A 20,587-nucleotide genomic window follows, 5' to 3' on the forward strand; every position below is an offset into this window, starting at 1 on the left:
TATTCAGCTGTGAACAGGCACTACGTTTCAAGGAGGACCCCCAAAGGCAATTCGAGGATCGTCAAGGCTGCCATGTCCAGTGTGGCCAGAGCGCACAGGCTCAAGAGGCAGGGCTGTTGCTTCTGCCTGGGTTTGAGAGAGTGGGGTGGGACCCATGCAGAGAGCTTAGTGTCTGGTGCCCTGTCCAACAAAGGGATGGGACCACCCTGCTGAGCCAGAGGCTGACACTACTACCCCAGTGGACCTGGAGGGCAGAGCATTGAACCAAAGAGCTCTTGACATCTGCCTTGCTGGGTTTTGGACTCTTGGGATCTGTCACCCTTTCCTTCTTTCCTAGTTCTGCCCTGTGGAATGGGAATGTCAAGTTCAGGCCTATCTCATCACTATATTTTGGAAGCACTTACCTCTTCTTAATCCTAAAGAAAATCAACTCTGAATATTCACTGGAAGGACTGATGCTAAAGCTGAAGCTCCAATACTTTGGCCACCTGATGCGAAGAACTGACTCATTGGAAAAGACCCTGATGCTGGGAAAGATTGAAAGCAAAAGGAGAAAGGGATGACGGAGCACGAGATGGTTGAGCGGCATCACTGACTCAGTGGACATGAATTTGAACAAACTCCCGGAGATAGTGAAAGACAGGGAACCCTGGCATGCTGCAATCCATGGGGGTCACAAAGCGTTGGACACAACTTAGCGACTGAACAACAACACCAAATCTCTTCTCACAGGTTCACAGCTGGAGAGGAATGTTGCCTCAAGATGAATCATACCTTGCATCCCATCCATATGTGATTTAGGCAATATTTAGATTAGGCTCCAGACTTTAGAGTTGTTGCTAGAAGGAGTTAAGAGGTTGGGAGCTGTTGGGATGGAATGAATGTCGCTTACATTCAAAGTGAAAGTGAAGTCATTCAGTCGTGTCTGACTCTTTGTGACCCTGTGGACTGTAGCTTACCAAGCTCCTCCATCCATGGGGTTTTCTAGGCAAGAGTACTGGAGTGGGTTGCCATTTCCCTTCTCCAGGGGATCTTCCTGACTCAGGAATCGAACCTGAGTCTCCTGCATTGTAGGCACCAGGGAAGTCAAGAGTGGAAAGCTCTGGACTGAATTGTGCCGCCTCCACTCATATGCTGATGTGATGCGATATATGATATGTAATGACATTTGGAGATGGGATCTTTGGGAAGTAATTCAGGTTAGATGAGATCATGAGGGTGGGGCCTATACAATGGGATCAGTGCCTTTTTAAGAAACACCAGACACCAGAATGAGCTTTCTCTCCCTCTGCCTCATGACCACACAGCAAGCAGACAGAGTTCTGCAAGCCAAGAAGAGAGCTCTCATTAGGACCCCACCATGCTGGCATCCTGATCTCAGACATCCCGGCCTCCAGGTCAGGGAGAAAATTGATTGCTGCTGTTCAAGCCCCCCAGCTGTGGCTTTTTGCCATGGCAGCCTGAGCTAGGACAGTGCCCGGCTCCCTGCATCACCCTCCCCTCTCCTCGCTCTCCCTCAGTGAGCTCAGCCATGCCTGCTGACCATCTGCTGTGCATGTGCTAACAGCCCCCCTCTCTGCGCTGTCACCACCCCACCCCTCAACTACCATCCATAGCAAGAATCTCTGATGTACTGCATGTCCTCGCACTGGACACATGGTGCTGAGTTAGACAGGGTGTCCCACTTACTGGACCTCCTCATCCGGGGTCTCCTGTGGCCTCTGTCCTCTGAGTGGCCCACAACCTCCTGCCCCTTGATATGTTCGAAGTCTCAGCCTTCATCTTCTCCTCAAACCTGGTCCTCCCCACTGTTCCTGTCTCAGTGTTGCCCCTGCAGGCCCCACTGACCCAAATCAGAAACAAGGGGGGCATCGCTGACTCTCTTGACACTTCAGGGACCATTGAGTCCTGCCAAGTTTAACTCCTGTAACTTCCAGAGTCCCCAGTCCTTCACATCCACTGTCCCTGCCCCATCTCAGGCCCTGGGCATCTCTGACCAGACCTCTCTCCCACCACACCACCACCCACCTGGTCCCACATCCTCTCTGCTACTCCATCCTGTGACCCTGAGACTTGAGTAGGGGGCCCATCTTGGGGTTCCATTCTTTGTGGGGACCCTGTTCCTGCCTCCTCCAGCTGTGCCTCTCCCCTCAGGGATGAGGGGGGACAAGGGACAAGCTCCAGTCCCCCAACCCCAGAACTCCCTTCCTGACTGACCGGAGCCTGCTTCTAGGGTCCGTGTGACATTTGGACCCTCTTCCTGGGTCCGCTCCCTAGATGGCGACCTGCAAGGCCAGTATGCATCCCCTAAACCCCAGAGTTCAGCTCTGGGTGGGGAGGTGCAGACAAATCTTGCATGTTGGAGTGTCGCACATTGTGTGTGAGACCATGGACCAGCTGAGCCAAGGATGGGAAGGTAAGGGCTAGCCCAGATTGGGTCAAGTGTGAGGGGTCAGGAGCCGGCTGTCTCTGCTCTCTATATTCCAGGACTTGGAAATCTGTGGAGGTAGAAGGGAAAAACTTATTTGATTTGACAATGTGTTAGTTGATTTCTAACTCAGATATTTAGCCCAATGGTCTGTGGGCCTCACCTGTTCTCATGCCCTGGGCTACATATGTTAGGGGTGACCTGCACCCACACTCTGGCTGCCAGACAGTGATGGTCCTAAACCCAGGACAGGCACACTGATCCCCAGCCTAGTGTTCCTCATGGCCTTCACAGGCCTAGGGCTGGGAAGAGGTTGCATGAACTGGAACTGAGCCTTGTTGTGCCACAAAGACCAGCAAGTGCTCAGTGTCCACCTGACATGTCCAGCCCGGAGTCCACCTGCTGGGGGAGGCACTGGAAGCTGGCCCAGTGTCGGGGGCTGTGCCTGTCGGGAAGAAGAATCCTCAGGAAGTCGGTGCTGATGCTGGGGGACTGTGAATGCCCTGCACCCTTAAGACCTCAGCCCTCCCATCCAGAAAAGGAGCAGGCTGAGCCCAAGGCCTCTGGGGACCTTTGTAAGTCCAGAGTCCTGGGTATGCCCTGTTCCCATGCCCCCGGCAGCCTGTGTCCAGTCCTGGCAGCCACAGTCTCTGATCCCAAAGGCTCAAGCTCAGCCTTTGCTCCTCTCACCTCTGCTGGCAGGACCTGGGGGCAGATGCAGCTGTCCCAGGAACCTGGGTGACCTACCCTAGGGTCCTGAAGTGAGGAGGGAGCGACTCTACCTGTGCAGTGGGAACGGTGATGGAACTCTGCCTGGGCTCAGTGGACCTGACTCTAGAGGCTGGAGCCTGGCTGAAGGCCTCTGCTTCAGGGCTTGCCTTCTCCAACCACCTGTTTCCATGGCAACCAGAGCCCTTTGGATGTAGCTGGGTCTCATCGTCACTCCACCCCACCCCTGGGGAGAGAAGGTACCTTTATCCTAGGTGAACAGCTGGGAGGCCATCACAGCTAGGCCTCGGTGGCTGTCATGCCTGTGAAATCCATGACCAGGTGAGGGAGTGACTAGAATCCAGGAGCCCTTCACCCCGGCTTGTTTTTGAAACAAACCAGGGATGCTGATGTTTTTGCTTTTTCTCAGCCTGTGAAGCTGAAAGCACTGTCCTCCACTGAGATGTCAGAGCAGAACTCCCAGGCAGGGCCCAGGTTTAAGCCTGTGCACTGGGGGCCCGGGAGGCTGGAGGGGTGGATGGGGCCTAGGAGGAAACCTTCCTGCAGGAGTTCTGACACCTGAGATGGCAGCTGGCAGAGGCCTGGTCCTCCCTGGGCTCAGCCCACTTCCATTCTGGGCTGACCCTGCCCTGGTTCCTGCCCATTGGATCCTACTGATCCCTCCAGGGGGGTGGTGGGTCCCAACATGGCCCTGGTGAGGCTCCAGGTTTGAGGGAAACAGACAGGGGTTTGAATCCAGTTTCCAGCCCCAGGCCTTGCACAAGTCTCTTCCCTTCCTTCCAGCCTCAGTTTTGTCATCTGTAGAGTGGGGATGATGAAGCCAGCTAGCAGGGTGGTCATGGTATCAACAGGATACACAGGGACCCTGACCTGAGATCAGTTCTTTTGCAGAAAGAAACTCCGCCCATGGGCACTAGACCTGGGAGACAAGGTACTTCAGTGACTAAGAAGGAGAGTCAGCGCATCTCAGGAGTGGCTGCCACGGACAGGGCTCCCACAATGCACCAGGCCCTGTCTGTGCTAAGAGCTGCCCAGCCTCAGCCTCAGCACTCTCAGCATCCTTGTTTGCATGTGAGGATCCAATGCTCAGAGAGGGACACCACTTCTCTCCAAGATGCACAGGAAGGGCAGAGGCAGGAACCAGCTCACATCTACCCTAAAGCTCAGCCCTTTAGGAAGAGCCTGTGTGCCCTACTTCCAGCGCCTTCCTGGTTTAGCCTCTATCCTCCCCAAACCCCCATGCTAGCTGATGCTGGCTTGGGCTCGGAATGTGCCCCTTTCTCTGGACTGTTCATTTCCCTGCAGGCTGGTTCCCAGGCCAGCTCTCAGACCAGCGATGTCAGGACATCTGTATTGAGGGCTGTTAATATAGACACATTTTAGACTCAGAGAAGAGCTGCTCTGAAAGCCGAGGAAACACCTGATGGAAAAGAAGAGCGACTGCAGCTTTGGGAGCTGAAAAGGCAGCAGCAGGGGAGGTTGGGCCTTGCACTTGGCAGGAGGATGGGGCAGGGTCGGGGAAGGGAACAGAGCCAGCCTTTCATGGATGGAGAGGGGCCTCCCCAGGCAGGTGGGATTGAGAGCTGTCTGGGAGACCTTTCCTGGCCTTGAAGGATGGCAAGTGATGGGGCAAGGCCACCAGCGGGCTGTGGGACTCACACACTTCTAGCAGTAGGCCTCTCCTGTTCCCACCTTTTACCCACAACCAGTGACACTGCTGATGTCACCACCCCTCTGCAGAGCTGTCCACAGATCTGCCCTTCATTGTTCTTACCTCCCCTGCCTCCTTTTGCCAGCATTCAGTCCATGTCCTACTCTATCACCGAGACCTGCTGTGTGAGCCTGGATGTCGGCAGGCCCCCCGCCTGCACAGCCTGTCTCACTCTGAACCCCACTGTCCCCTCCAGCCTGCTCTGTCCTCCCAATCAGCCCAACATCAGCGATGGAGCCAACTGCCGTCAATGCTCCCAGCTCAGCACCCCACAAGACAAGCAGGCACTGAGCCCTCCTGGGGTCTCCAAGTCCCAGCCCCTCTAGCCTCTCCACTGACAGTCCAGACCTGTCAGCTCACACTCCAGGGGCAGCACGGCCTCCTTTCTCCTCCCAGCCTTCGTCTTCTTCTATGTGGACAGAAGATCTTCCTGATTCAGACCCGTTACTTCCCTCCTTCAACGCCCTGGGTGATTCCTTGCTACTCTTAGGGTCATACCAGTATTACACCACAATACCAATGCCCTTTGGTATGCCTTCTAAGGCCATTCAGTTAGTCATTCAACAAATACCTATTGAATCACTGTTATGGGCTGCATACCTCTAGGGATGCCATGATGATAAAACAGCCACAGATTGCTGCCTTCATGAAGCTCACATTTCTAGGAGATGAAGACAGATGAGATACAGTTGGGATGTGCACAGTATGTAACATGGAGATGGGCAGAAATTAAGGAGAACAATAAAGCAGGGCAGGGAGGAAGTTAAGGGCTAGGTCTCAGAGACACAGAGATGGGTGGGGAGGCATCAGTAAGAAGGTACATTTGAATAGCAGCCTAGAAGGATATGAAAGGATGAGCCCTGTGGAGATCTGGCGAAGAGCATTTAGGAACAGCAAGTGCAAAGGCCCTGGGGTAAGAACAAACCTGGCATGTTCGAGGACCAGCTGGGAAGCACCTTCCCTTTCAGCCTGGTGGGGCCTCTGTTAAGGTTAACTTTATGTGTCAACTGGTCTGGGCTAAGGGCTGCCCTAATAAGAGGTAAAACATTATTTCTGCGTGTCTGTGAGGGTGGTCTCTGGAGAAGACTAACATTTGAATCAGTAGACTCAGTAAATCGCCCTCAGCAATGTGGGTGGGTATCACCCAATAATCCATTAAGGCTCATCTAGAATAATAAGTCAGAGGAAGGAAAAATTCCACCTCTGCTAGAGCTGGGACATCCGTCACTGCAACTGGTTCTCTGGTCTTCAGACTGAGACTGGGACACCATCAACCCTTGATTCTCAACCCAAGTTTGGACTGGAACTACACCACTGGCTTTCCTGAGCCTCCAGCTTGCAGATGGCACATCTTGGGGCTTAGGTTTTATGACCGCATGAGGCAATCCGTCTCTATTTCTCTCTACATTCTATTGATTCTGTTTTTCTGGAGAACCCTTTCTATGCAGCCTCTTTGTCCTGGCTCCCTTCCTGCCACCATCTTCACCCTACACCCGCCTCCCACCACCACCAAAATGTGTCACTCTCTCTCAGTCTGTGGCCTGCGCTGTCCCTTCTTCAGAGATGCTTTCCTATGCATTTCCTCACACTCTTCATTCTACAAGCCCTCCCTGAAGCTCTGCCACCCTCCCCCACACAAGGACACAGCTTTCTCTGTGTTCTCAGGTCTCCCTCTGTCGGGCAGACCTTAGAACCTCCAAGTCATGGCTGTTCCTCTAGTGTGCCAGGCACAATCTCACCCCAGGGCCTTTGCACATGCTGCATCTGCTCCAAGCATTTGCATGACTTGTGTCCTCACTTCCTCTAGGTCCTTACTCAGATGTCACCTCCTCAGAGAGGTCCCCAGGTCCTCCACCCTTCTCCACCTCTTTCCTTTGCTCTCTTTTCCTTCACAGTGTATATCATGACCTGGCAAAGAAGACACTCTCTCGCTGGTTATCCTTGGTCTCCCCAGCAGACTGTGGCTCCAGGGGGCAGTGATTTATCTAGTCTGTGATGTTCACAATTGTATACCTAGTGGCTAGAACAGTGCCTGCCCTCAGAGACTGATCTATTTGGGGAATGAAAAATGAATGAACGGAGGCTGTTGATCACATGGTACCAGAAAAGCATGTTTCTGCCCGGGACCCTTCTCCCCCTGTCCAGCCACTCCGTGGGCTCAGCAGGGCCAAGCATGGGGCCAAGCATCAGCATGGGGCCCCAGCATCAGCATGGGGCCAAGCGCATTAAAACATCAGCAAGTGTTTCTGCCCGAGTGAGGGAGCTGATGGATGGATAGACAGGGTGTCGCTGAGAGCCCAGGGTTTAAAAATAAACCGGCTCTCAGCTCTCCCGTGTGTCATTTCTAACTTCCCATAAAAGCCCTTGGCAGAGCAGATTTCAGTCACTCGAGGGGGATATTCAGGTTCAAGAAATAGAAAGCTTACACGTAAATACTTGTAAATACAAAAGCTTATAAACACATTAAATGAACCCAATGGACAGAGCCCCTTTCCTGCCCTGGGAAGGCGGACACAGTGCAAGGAAAGAGGATGGATATTTGGGAGGTTTGTGTTTCCGCTGAGTGGTATCTGGGGCAGCTGAGGGCAGAGGCCTGGGAAGGTGTAGGGTCTTCTGCTGGGGGCACCCCCAGAGCAGGTGGCTCTGTCCATAAGAGCTCTGGGCTTCCCCTCCAACCGCGGGGAGGGTGTGAGAAGACCCTGCCTTGGCCAGCGCCCCAGCCTTGTCCTCCCACCGTGGGAGAGGGAGAATAAGGGGAAGCCTCCCACGACCTCCCTCCAGCCGGGGCCTCACCTTGCATGGCCCCCCAGCCCCCATCAGCCTCTTGGGGTGGGCAGGGGCTCTTTCTGCCATGTAGCCTTAGCCCTCAGCTGGGGTGCTCCTGGGGGGGAGGGGTGAGGATGCTTTCCTTGTTCCTTCTTCCCCCATGGTCCTCTCTCCCCAGGAGGCACGCACTGCTGTCCCCGATGGAGGGGTGTCTCCGGCAGGGCTGTGCCCTGCGCTCCTCCAGACACCCAGCTGCCTCCCACCCCTTTCTCCATGAGGCCACACACACCACACGCCGAACTGGGCTCACCCGCTAGCCTGCTCCTCATCCACGTTATCACTCAGGAAATGGCAGCTCCACTCCCCAGCTCCTCGGCCAGAAACCTGGGTGTCTTTGTGACAAATCCCTCACCTCCAACCCCACCACCCCCAAGGTGGAGTGTTTCACCCTCCAAAACACCTCCCGGACCTGGCCCTGTGTCCATCCTCTCCTCACTGCTCTACACTCCTGCCTGGACCTTCACCTCCTCCGTGGGCCCCCTGTTCCAGCTCCAGCCTCCACAAGGAGCCAGAAGAGCTTCTTAAATCCTCAAACTGATCAGGTCCCTCCCTTACATCAAACCCTTCAGTGCTGCCCAGGGAACCTTGAGTTATCCCCACCCTGCCGTCGAGGCAGGTGAGCCCTGCAGGGTCTGGCTGCTCCCCCTCCCCACCTCATGCTACCTCCTCATCACACTCTGCCCCAATGCCCTTCCTTCTCCCCTCTGACACCCTTCTTTCCACCCCAGGAACTTTGCACATGCCGTTCCCACTCTGTACATTACTCTGTCCCCACCCCCACTGTTTAGGTCACCAGCTCATTCAGGTCTCAACTGAATTGTCAGCCCCTAAGACTCCCATCTGAGTTAGTCCCCTGCATGATCCTCCCACATTGCCTCGTGTACATAGTGTGCTTGGCCCTGTCCCAAAGTCCAGCTGTCTGTGTGACTTTTCCTTGAAGGGCCATGTCCCCCTCCTAATGGTGAGCCCCAGGGTGTTCAGGCACCCTGACTGGTGTGTTTCTTTGTCATTCGTGCAGCCAATATGAACTCCTATCACGTGGCAGGTGCTCAGCAAATGACCTGGATAATGGGACCATAAGAAAGGAAAGGGCATAAGAAATAAGTAGCCTGTGTTCCTTAAAAGAACAGAAATAACTTAAAGTGCTGTTAATTGTTGTATGGAGGGAGGTGGACTTTTTACTTTTTTTTTTTTTTTTTGTAACTCACACTGCTTAATCAGAGCTGGTAATTACAACTCTTGTTTCTGGTTTGTGCCTCCTCAACTTGGGCCCCGAGGGCAGGAACCATTTCATATTTAAGCAGAATTAGTTCTGCGATGCTTTCATGGGAGCTGGAGCGTGCTAGAGTGTGGAGTGTAATTCTCAGTGATGCTAATTAGATCACGGAAACAGGCTGGCCTCAGGGCAGGGCTTCTGGGGGTGGAGGGGAAGGGTCTCCCTCTAACAAGCCTGAGAAGCCAGCCCCATCTGCTCTACTAATCCCCTCACATGTCCCCAAGCCCTGGCTCCCAGGGGAAAGGAGGCCATAGTCCTTTCTGGGATGCCTCTCAGACTTCCCCTGGGGGGCAGAATAGCAGCCGATACCCAGGGCAAAGGGGGTTGCTGCCACTCTCCTCCCACGTCCATCTCAGGGGCTTCCTGGAACCTTTCTTAGGTATCTGGTGGGGCTGTGATGGGCAGGCTGGTCTGCTTCTAAACATACAACTTCCTCCTCGTTCCTGCTAAGGATGGATGGGATCTTTCCAGGACACAACTGCTAAGTCGGGAGGTCAGTGCCACTATGAGGCCCTGCCGGCCACTCTCAACCACTTGCTTCCCAACTTCCTACCAGTCTCTCTCTGAGTCCCTCTCTTTTCCACAGCTCTCCTGCTGCCTCTGTGGCTGATCCATCTCAGTCCACTTGGCTGAGTTTTCCTCCATCTCACCCCACATTGGACCAACTAACCCATTGTGACTGGTGTTCCTCACAGATTGGTTCTCACTCTTACCACTGTCTATACTCTTGGGGCAGTCTTACCTGCAATGGGGCATCAGCTACCTCCTCCAATGCTAAGGATCCCAGACCTCCATCTCCAGGGTAGCAGACAAAGATATTGCACTGGCTCTGTCACTGGGGGCTCCAATGGTAAAAGCATCTGCCTGCAATATGGGAGACCCAGGCTCAATCCCTGGGTCGGGAAGATCCCCTGGAGAAGGAAACGGCAAACCCAATCCAGTATTCTTGCCTGGAAAACTCCATGGATGGAGGAGCCTGGTGTAGGCTACAGTCCATGGGGTCACAAAGAGTTGGACATGACTGAACAACTTCGCTTTTGCTTTCTGTCACTTACACACAGCAGGTTGCTTCACCTCCCTGAGCCTCAGTTTTCTCACCTATTGAAGGGGGAAGATGACATCTTCCTCACTTAAAGGTCCTCTGTGATCAAATAGGTCAGGACTGACTGGTCAAAGGCCCAGGTCACAGTAGGTGCCCCCCACACACTATCTCTTTCCTGCCTTTGAGATTTCCCTGAGCCGGTACTCCTTCATGGAACCTTCAGTTGATCCTTCTGTGGGTCCCCCAGAGGAAGGGGGGGCTCTTTCAGGTGGGGTGGTCAGGAGAGACCTTTCAGAGGAGGTGACACTTGATCAGAGACATGACAAAGTCAGGGAGTGAAGCCAAGGAATATCTGTGCGAGGAGCTTTAACAGCTGGTGCAAAGGCCCTGTGGTGGGCATGTACTCGGAATGTACCAGGGGTGTCCAGTAGCTGGTGTGTCTGGAGTGGAGTAAGCGATGAGGAGCACGGTGGGAAATGGGGTTGGGGAGAGGTGGGCAGGTCCAGATCCAGAAGGGTCTGGTGGACACTCGCAGGTGGGGATGTGATGGTGGGAAATGTCACTCCCCCGGGGGTCAGCAGGGATCCTATGTGACCATAATGTGACATTGGGACTTCCAAATTCAAGTCTAACCAGCCAAGCTGCTGCTGGTTTGTCCATCTCCCTGCAGAAGGTGTGGAGACTGTCCAGAATGCCCTCTCTGCTGTCCACACTCTTTCCTCCACACCATCCCAACCAGCTTGGAGAGGAAGGACACTGTTGCTGGGAGAGGAGCATCAGAGGACCCATCGGTGCCAGTCCCATCCCCAGGCCTCTGCTGGCGATGTGATGTGTAGAGACCAGAGCAAGGGTGACAGGCTGATGCTCACCCCACACCTGTCTCACAACAGAGTCTCAGGAACATTGCATTCTGGTAAGATCTCTGTGGGAAGAAAAAGCCTGGTGTTCTGTGGAAGAGTCCCTGAGATGCAGCGTGGAAAACGTCAAGGGGAAGAGGGGACCAGAGAGAGCCCATCATGACCTACAGACTATCCTGCCTGCTCTTCCTGCTTGTTGGCTCTGCTGAAACCACCATCCTCCTCTCCCTCCTTAGTCTCTTCCTCCTCCTCCTGCTTCTCTCTTTCTCCTTTCCTCCTTCTCTTTATCCTTTCTTGCAACAAACAGTAACTGATTTTTCTCTGTGTGTGACCCTAGGGTGTGACATCCGGCCTCAGTGGGATGCCAGACAACCGATAATTCCAGCATCCTTTCACTGGCCATGTGACGCTGCAGAGGGGCCAAGGAGATGCAGGTTCTGTCTGGAGTAGGGGGAAAGGGGACGGGAGAGGGGAGCATTTTCTCCACAAGCCTCTCTGTTCTGGGCAAAGTGCCAGGGCCTAAGAGCTCTTAAGGGCCTGTGAGAATGTTTAAGGCCCAGGAAAACAATTTATTTGGCTTCAAAATATAAAGGGAAAGCTGCAGAGTTGAAACTGATAAATGTTTAATCAAATGTCTACAAAGCATAATATTTTCAACTGCTCACCTTTTCCTCCAACTTAGCTTCTGCATAGTTACACATAATTTGTATTTAGTAGGGGATGTGGGGGCATTTTAAGATGTTTGATCTGATGGGGGGAGGAGTTTCTAAAAGGGAGTGTCTGGGTCTGGGAGAGTCTTATAAGATCCATGGGTATGTGTGTGTGTGTGTTCTCAGTGGTGTGCAACTCTTTGCAATCCCATGGACTGTAGCCTGCCAGGCTCCTCTGTCCATGGGATTTCCCAGGCAAGAATACTGGAGTGGGTTGCCATGCCCTCCTCCAGGGGATCTTCTTGACCTAGGGACTGAACCCTCGTCTCTGGCATCTTCTGCATTGGCAGGTGGGTTCTTTACCACTGCGCCACCTGGGAAGCTTGGTTTAGTCATGACGAAGCAAAATGTGGAGGATAGGGAGAGAAAAAATAACACAGAGACACAAAGCAGACTCCAAACTCCCTTCTTGGGTCACTTCTGGAAACAAGTCTATTTGCTCTTCTTTCTCCCCAGCCCTGTAGCTCAGGTGGTCAAGAATCCACATGCAGTGTGGGAGACTTGGGTTCCATCCCTAGGTTTGGAAGATCCCCTGGAGGAGGGCATGGCAACCCACTTCAGTATTCTTGCCTGGAGAATCCCCATGGACGGAGGAACATGGCAGGCTGCAGTGCATGGGGTTGCAAAGAGTTGGACACGACTGCGCCCCTGAACTGAGCTGAGCCCCTGTGGGGCCCTCCCTTCCAGGAGAGCAGAGAACACTGGTATCCTCAGGCTGGTGGCACTCCGGGGCACGGGGCTGTGAAAGGAAAAGGAATTCTGCTATTAAAGCACATTAGTTCTGGTGTCTGGTCTTTGGGGAGAAGAGCTTGCCTGGTAATTAGGGTTGTTAGGGGAGATAGAGGCGGCGATGGTATTGATGCCAGGGTCGACCCAGAGCAGCCAGACCCGAGGCTGCGGGCGGAAGAGGGGAGGCCCTGGGACCGGGCCAGGTGGGTGGGCACCTCTGTGTCTTCTCCAGAAGGCAGAGAAGGACCCGCGTCTTCCTGGTGTGGGAGACCCCGCGGCGGTCCCGGCTCTGACCTGAAGGTGGCGCTGCCGATCCTCGCAAGGGGAGGTCAGCCGGGATGCAGCCCTGTGCCTGGAGGTGGGGAGAGTCTGGAGAGAATGGAGCGAGTTGGTCAGGGAACCCGGGTAGGAGGAAGGAGGAAAGGCAAGGAGAGAAGCGGGGATGGAAAGGGGACTGGAGGAGAGGACAGAGAGAGAGAAGCAGGGGCATCAGAGGAGGGAGGAGGGAATAAGCTAGGGCGGGAAGGGGAGGAGGGGGAGGAGGGGGAGGAGGCTTCTTCCCATCCAGGGCTTGGAGAAGCCGGATCCTCTTAGAATCCGCCCCCCACCCCAATGCCTACAGAGGGGTCGCTTCCTCCCTGACCCCTTCTCCCATCCCTGCGTGGCTCCCAGGACGCTCAGGGTGAAGCCCAGTCTGCACAGCCCAGCCCCATCCTCTGCGATCTGATCCCAGAGGAGTCCTGTCCTGTCTTTCCCCACCTTCCTACCCCTCATTCCACACCCACACCCCAGCCCCAGCCACCCTGCACTGCCTGCCACTCGCAGGGCTTCCGGCTCTCCCTCTCTGCCAGACCTCTGCGGGTGCCAAGTTGCTGCCCCCAGTGATAACTTTCTCCCCCATCTACCCCGCCCTCCTCACCTCCCCCCCCCCCGCCTCCCCCCCTCCCCCCGCTGGCTCCTTGCTTCTCTTCCAGGTCTCAGCATGGGCACCACCTCCTCCCAGAGGTCCTCCCTGACTTGAGTCCAGGGTCAGGGTCCTCCCTGGTCTCCCCATCCTATGCAGCCTCTCCCCCTATCTCAGCACTGATCACTCTGGGTTATGATAGATTCATCTGTTTCCTTAGTCAGACCAGGAGATTCCCCAAGGGCAGGGACATGGCCTCAGCCCCTTCAGTGTCCCCTTTACGGCCAGCCTGGGGGCTGAACAGGCACAGGTGGGCCACAGACTATGCCAGTGGGATGAGTGAATAATCAGATGAAGGGCTGAGTGCGGGAGCAAAGGCAGAGAGAGACAGGGAGGGAGAACACAAAGCAGGGAAGAGATGGACTAGGAGAGAGCGCGCTGAGCAGGGCACCCTGGCCCCCAGACGTGAAAGGGGGTCTCTTTCCTGAAGTCGGCCGACTGCCTGGCTCTGGACCCCCCTGAGCATCCAGCAGTTCTTCCTTATTTTGGGGTACAGGTAACAGAACCCGCTCAGCTGCGGGGAAAGGGTCTCTCAGGTGCTTAAGGCAAAGCAAACAGCCAGAACTCCTGAGGTACCTGGACCCAGACCAGGGACGGGCACCATTGAGAAGGCACCTCATTCTCCATCTCTCTCTGTGGGACTTCATCCTCCACCCTTCTCAGTGTCCTGCACACTTGGACTTTGTTCATCATCAGCTCAAACAACCAGCAGACCCAACTAGCTCCTTTTAGTGTCAGTCTCACATTTATAGAAGAGATACTGCCCATCTGGGGCAGGGGTCTGCCCTGATCCTGTCCCCATGGGGTTGCATGGAACAGGTCAGTGTCAGAGGCCCAAACAGGGCTGCTGGGGGCAGTGCAAAGCATAGGGACACCGGGGGGGCAGGAAATGCCAGGGGCAGCCTCACCAAGGTGTTATGGGTTCAGGATCTGCTCCTTGTCAGGCACGCTGCGGGGTCATTTCACGTCTTGGTCAAACACCACCTGACAAGCCCTAGTATCCCCATTTTACAGATGGGCGGCTCACTGCCTGTGTTCTTTCCATTTCCTGAGCTTCCAGGCTCTGTTCCTTCCTCTGCCACCATCCTATTCGGTTTCTTTGGTCCAGCCTCTTTCTTCTTGGGACCTCAGTTTTCTCCTCTGATAAACCGGGGAGACAGAGAGAGCCACAAGGTCCCTTTCAGCCCTGTCACTTGGGAGGGGGTCCCTTTGCTCCACTTGGAGGCAGCCAGTGACCTCAGCAATGCTGGTGATCCACGCCCTTCTCTCCCAATCATTCTTTTGTTGTTCGGGGCCCTTGGAGAAACCCCTGGGTAAATATTAATAATGCAGGTCTGCCTTCATGTCTGAGAGAGAGGATGAATCATTTCCTGCTTGCCTCCTGGGCTCAGGATTGTAGCTGAAAATATGCTGGCTCTTTGGAGCAGCTCTAAAGAGATCTGGGTTGATGGGGTCTTGTAGCTGAGGCAGAGCCATGAAATAGCTGCCCCCGCTGGCTGCCTCGAGGCCTGACCCCTACTGTCCCAAAGGCATGTCTGCACCGGAAGGCTTAGCGTCCAGGCTGGATCCTGCCCGTCCTTGCTGTGCGGCTCGCTCTGCCTCCTCTGCATGAGTCTACACAGCAGGGCTGGAGGAGGCAGGCTTACAGAGAGCTTGGTTCTCACCCCACTGAACCCTCCAAGTGCTCATCTTCCCCGGACCCGTGCTGGCCACATGTAGATGCATCTCTGTGTCCCTATCCCAAGTACATTCTTCAAGGGCAGGACCCCACATGTTATAGTCAGTACCCCCCAGAATTGGTGCAAGCTTCATCCTCTGAAAGCATCTGTCCAGCTAATGGTGACCCCCTCCCCACCTAGCCCTCCTCACCTACACGATTTTTTCCAGGTTATTTACAGGTGCTGATTGACCTGCCTCCTCCAGTGAAACCCGAGCAGACAGGCAGAAAACCCATCCAAATGGACCAGGTAGATTGTCTCTCTGAGAAATCTGGAGTGGGGACTGAGGGAATCTGTCTCCATCTGGGCTGTTCTCACTAATGGAGGTGTTTGCACTCGGGAGCTGTGACGACTGGCTTCCGTCTGGAAGGGGCAGCAAGAGAGGGTCCTGGCCACTCCTTAGGCCTGTCTCCTTCTGAGGTTGTGCTGCCTCCTCATCCTTGGGTTCTAGGAGATGTCATGGTGTCAGTGTCAGAGCCACCCCCCTTGTCTGTTTAAGCCGGTATGAGCTGATCCTTCTACACACTACCAGAATCCCGCCGACCCAGGCACACCCTACGTGTGCCAGGCAGTGCTCAGCTGTTTGACCTCATTACGTCACTTAGCCCTCTTATTACATCTGCCAGGTGGGCATCTCCGGCCTCCTGTTTTGCAGGAAACTGACATGGAGGGAGCTCAGATCACGGGTCTAGTCACCAGTCTGATTTTCCCACAGCCCTGGGTGCCTCTTCTCCCACCAGACCTTGTATGACACAAAGGGATTGTGAGCCAGGGGTCCAGAGGGACTTACTGGGGCCACTGCTTCCAGAACCCACTAACTCAGGGCCTGGGAGAGTGCTCACCAGGGAGCTGGGAACTCAGGGTGTTCCCAGGACAGCCCTGCGCTGACCCGTCATGGAGCTGGGAGGCAGGCGAGCTGAGGGGGGCCCTCTGCCCGTAGCTCTCTGAACAGCCCAGAGTTCCTGCAGGTGACTCCCTGCTCTGAGTCATTTGACTGGTCAGGGGTAATTGACATCTCAGAGTCATCCATTAGTCTCAGGGCCACAGATGATTGCTGGGTGACTGCAGCCCCTGCCCAGAGCAGGGACCCAACTGACCTTCCATTTTGGTCTCATAGCTGGGCTAGTGGGTTATTTACAGGGCCAGGGCACCCACTCAGACCTGACATCCCCTCCCTGTTGGTTCTCCAGCCACTGAGAGTAATTGGCCACCTACTGCTGCCCTCGGGGGAGGGTGACCCCAGCGCTTGGAGAGAAAGTTATTTATAACGAGGGGCACAGGGGGCAGAGGGGTCCCTGCAGCCTGTCCTGCTGACATCATTAGACCATGAGCAGCATTGATCTCCACATGTCCAAAAACTGTCTTCAAAGTCAAGGGCAGAAGAAAACCAGGACCCTGGAGACCATCGTCCCCAGCCCCTTCATTAAACTGCTGAGGGAATGACATTCCAGGGAGGGTAGGGATGAGCCAGAGTCACATGCTGAGGCTGAGACCCAGACAGGGTGTTATTAAGTGGATAGAAGATTCCATAGAAATCACAGGCCAGACAAGACGCGGCGCCCTGGGATTCAAGGCTAATCAGGCAGACATGGTCCGCTCCCCAGGGAAATTTACAGTCTAAGATGGGAGCCCGTACTACTTGCATGCTCAGTCATGTCTGACTCTTTGTGACCCCATGGACTGTAGCCCACCAGGCTCCTCTGTTCATGGGATTTTCCAGGCAAGAATACTGGAGTCTGTAGCCATTTCCTCCTCCAGGGGATCTTCCCGACTCAGGGATCGAACCTGTGTCTCTTGCATTGGCAGGCATATTCTTTACAGCTGAGCCACCTGGGAAGCCCCATCTCATGGAAGAGAAGCTGCTAATTCTCTGTGAACCATGGAGTATGTGCCACTGGGGCTGAAGATCTCGGAGTCAGGGAGGACTTGCCAGGAGAAAGAGGGAGAGACGGGGACAGAGAGAGAAGAATGAGCAAAAAGGGTGAGCTAGGCTGTGGGGGCGTCTGCACACACCCAGGGTGGGAGGGAGGGAGCGTGTGCAGGGTGAGCACAGCGGAGCAGCAGGAGTTGGGTGAAGAGGGACACAGGGCGGAGGCAGCCAGAGCACAGGGGTGGAGCGGGGCGTGGGAGGAGCCTGACTCACTCTCCTCCGAACTGTCAGACTGCAACCCTGCACCCCTTCCGGGTGTGGCTCTTACTGCAAGTGGATCCTTACACCAAAGAAAGCACCCACAGGCTGGGGTGATTTGCCATTTGTCCAGCTCTTCTCACCTGTGTTCTTTCATCTAGTCTTGAATACTGTCCCCCTGTGCAGGCGAGGAAACCGAGGCTCAGTTCAGGGGCCAGTCTAAGGCCTCCTAACTGGTGAGAGGAGAAAACAGAATTGAGTCTAATTCCCCAATTGCATTACCCCATCTTTCACTAGACTGCCAAGCAGGATATTAAGTAGGGGGAACTAGGGAGGGTTTCTCCCAGGATGTGGGTTTTAATCTGGTTTTGGAAAGAAGAAAGCAATGGGAATCAGATAACAGTAAGGTTGTGGGGAGGAGAGTCCAGATGTAGGACCTGGGGTGGGAGAGGTTCTAGGACCTGGAGTGGAAGAGGTACGGTCAGCTCATCAGTGAGAACAAGAGCGGCTGCATTTACTTGAGCACCTACTATGTGCCTGGACTTTGCAAGCACCTGAGATGTGTCTTGGAAGAAAAGTTATGACCAACCTAGATAGCATATTAAAAAGCAGAGACATTACTTTGCCAACAAAGGTCCGTCTAGTCAAAGCTATGGTTTTTCCACTAGTCATGTATGGATGTGAGACTTGGGCTATAAAGAAAGCTGAGCGCTGAAGAATTGATGCTTTTGAACTGTGGTGTTGGCAAAGACTTTTGAGAGTCCCCTGGAGACTCTCAGAGAGAGTCAACCAGTCCATCCAACCAGAGAAATCCAACCAGTCCATCCTAGAGGAAATCAGTCCTGAATATTCATTGGAAGGACTGATGCTGAAGCTGAAACTCCAATACTTTGGCCACCTGATGCGAAGAACTGACTCATTGGAAAAGACCCTGATGCTGGGAAAGATTGAAGGCAGCAGGAGAAGGGAACGACAGAGGATGAGATGGTTGGATGGCATCACCGACTCAATGGGCATGAGTTTGAGCAAGCTCTGGGAGTTGGTGATGGACAGGGAAGGCTGGTGTGCTGCAGTCTATTCGGTCACAGAGAGTCGGACACAACTGAGCGACTGAACTGAACTGAACTGAGTGTGTCAGTTCATTTACTCTATAGATGGCCTGTGATGTGGGCACTATGACAGCTGGTCAGTGGTCGAGCTGTAATCAGACCAGGGCTCTCTGGATAGAAACCAAGGGTCTACCTGCCACAACCCAGATGGAGCTACTGCTGCCAGAATGTCTCCCAGGCTCTGTGACTCCTGACAAGTTGCTTACCTTCTCTGTGCCTCTGTTTCTTCATCTGTAAAACAGGGATGCTAATACCCATGAAACACAAAGGCATTTTTGTTAATCAGAATGCTTCTTAGGAAGAGTACAAAAGAGTCTGAAAAGAGAGATCTATGTGATGACAAAAGCCAGTACCCTGAGGGCATGGAGCCGGCTGGTGTCAAGACTTTCTAGAAGGAGAGGGTAAAAGCTGTCTGCAAGAGATGGGGAGACCTGTTTCTTCTGGAGAAGAGGGTGTGGAGCACAAGAGGAGAGCAGCTAGGGAGGCAGTGACTCTGTGCCTACAAATTTGCAATAAGGCTAATAAATTCAGAAATGCTTGGTGTAGGTGGATATTTTAGAAACCACTGATGGAGCTGAGCTTTGCACTTTGAAATAAACCAAAATGAAATACAGTCAGTGAGGCAGATGGAAGAACTCAATTGCAGGAGGAGGGGTTCTGGGGTCTAGGACCACCAGTGGTCATAGGCTGCCAAGGGCTCAAGCTTTTTACATTAGGTTCTTCCAAGGGACAAGGGCACCCTAGCTTGCACCTGGTTTCCCTGACCTTGATAGTCATATCCACCTGCTTGTCATCTTCCTAACCCCCCCCAAGTCACCTTCTACTTCGGCAAAGGGCGAGCTTCCCGTGGATTCCATCCTCCGCTGCCTGGAATCTCCAGTCTCACTCCCTCCATGCTGTCATCAGGTTTGCAAAGCAAATTCTCACCTCCATGTGAAAGGCAAAGCAGGGCAGGTCAAACAAAATCAAGAAGAAACAAGAAGCCCTCCCTTAGCCTCAGCCCCTTCCACACCACCAGCTCTCTGCGGCCCCTACTCCCTCCCCTCCACCTCGAGCAGGTGGACGCAGGATGCTCTTCACCTCCTGCCCTGGCACCTTTCACGCCTCATCTACTGCTTCCGGATTTGTCAAGGTCACACTTATGACTGCTTCTCTGCTGGAGGTGTACGACATGAGGAGCCATGCCCCCTCCTTCTGGAAATGCTCTGACTCCGTGGTACTGCCTGCTTCCCTCCCATCTGCCTGGCTGTCTGTCTCAAGTCTCCCGTGCAAAACCCTCAGGGTTCAGGCCTGGCTTTCCCTGGTTGGAAGACATGCTCTTTCCTGTGCAAAGCTCATCAATTGCAATGGATATTTTTAACAACTTCATTGAAATATAATTGACATATGATAAATTAAACATATTAACAGTGATACATTTAAAGACATAATTAAAGGGAAATTTTGATAAGTTTTGACATACGTATACATTCATGAAACCATCACTGCAATCAAAATAATGAAAATATCCATCATTCCCTCAAATTTTCCTCCAGCTCCTTAGTCATCTCCCCAGAAAGCCCCATCCATCTCCCCAGGCAATCACTGATCTGCTTTCTGTCACTATAGGTTAATTTATGTTTTCTAGAATAAATCAATGAAATCAAGCAAGATGCATTCTTTTTTTGCCTGGTTTCTTTCACTTAGCATAATTCTTTTTTATTTTGCTTGACTTACAATATTGTGTTAGTTTCAGGCATGCAGCAAAGAGATTCTGTTATATATATATATATAAATATATATATATTTATATATATAAAATATATATATATATTCTGTTATATATATATATATTTCAGATTATTTTCCAATACAGGTTACTACAAGATATTGAGTATAGTTTCCTAAATTCATTTATTTGTGTGTGTATGTATCAAGAATTTATTCATTTTTGTAATGGACTACTCCACACAAATATACAATTTTCCTGTTGATGGATATTTGGGTTGTTCCCATTTTTATGATATCACAAATAAAACTGCTAAGAACATTCTTAAACACATCTTTATATGTACATATGTTTCACTTCTCTTGGGTAGATATCTAGAAGAGGAATTACTTACAGTATATGTAAGTGTTACTTTTTAACAAACTGCCTAACTTTTTCCCAAAGTGACTATAACATTTTACATTTCCACCAGCAGTGTATGAGCATTCCAGTTTCTCCACACCCTCACCAACACTTGGTATCATCAATTTTTTAATTTTTATGTGAGCAGTGTAAGGATCTCACTGTGGTTCTAAAATGAATTTCTCTAATTACTAATTATATTGAATATTTTTATGTGCTTACTTGCTGTCTGTTTATGTTGATTGGTTAA

General features: G+C 52.9%; 1 long non-coding RNA gene across 1 annotated transcript; it reads left to right on the forward strand.

The window, feature by feature from the left end:
• The first annotated feature begins 10,682 nt into the window (after nt 1-10,682).
• On the forward strand, nt 10,683-19,875 carry LOC145541974 (uncharacterized). The gene is made up of 4 exons (XR_014079481.1): nt 10,683-11,303; nt 15,160-15,239; nt 16,797-16,971; nt 17,787-19,875. It is a non-coding gene; the product is annotated as an uncharacterized LOC145541974 (long non-coding RNA).
• Nucleotides 19,876-20,587: the final 712 nt, after the last annotated feature.

Source organism: Giraffa tippelskirchi, chromosome 3 (genome assembly GCF_054371585.1).
Source record: "Giraffa tippelskirchi isolate mGirTip1 chromosome 3, T2T-mGirTip1v1.2.pri, whole genome shotgun sequence".
Classification (NCBI taxonomy): domain Eukaryota; kingdom Metazoa; phylum Chordata; class Mammalia; order Artiodactyla; family Giraffidae; genus Giraffa; species Giraffa tippelskirchi.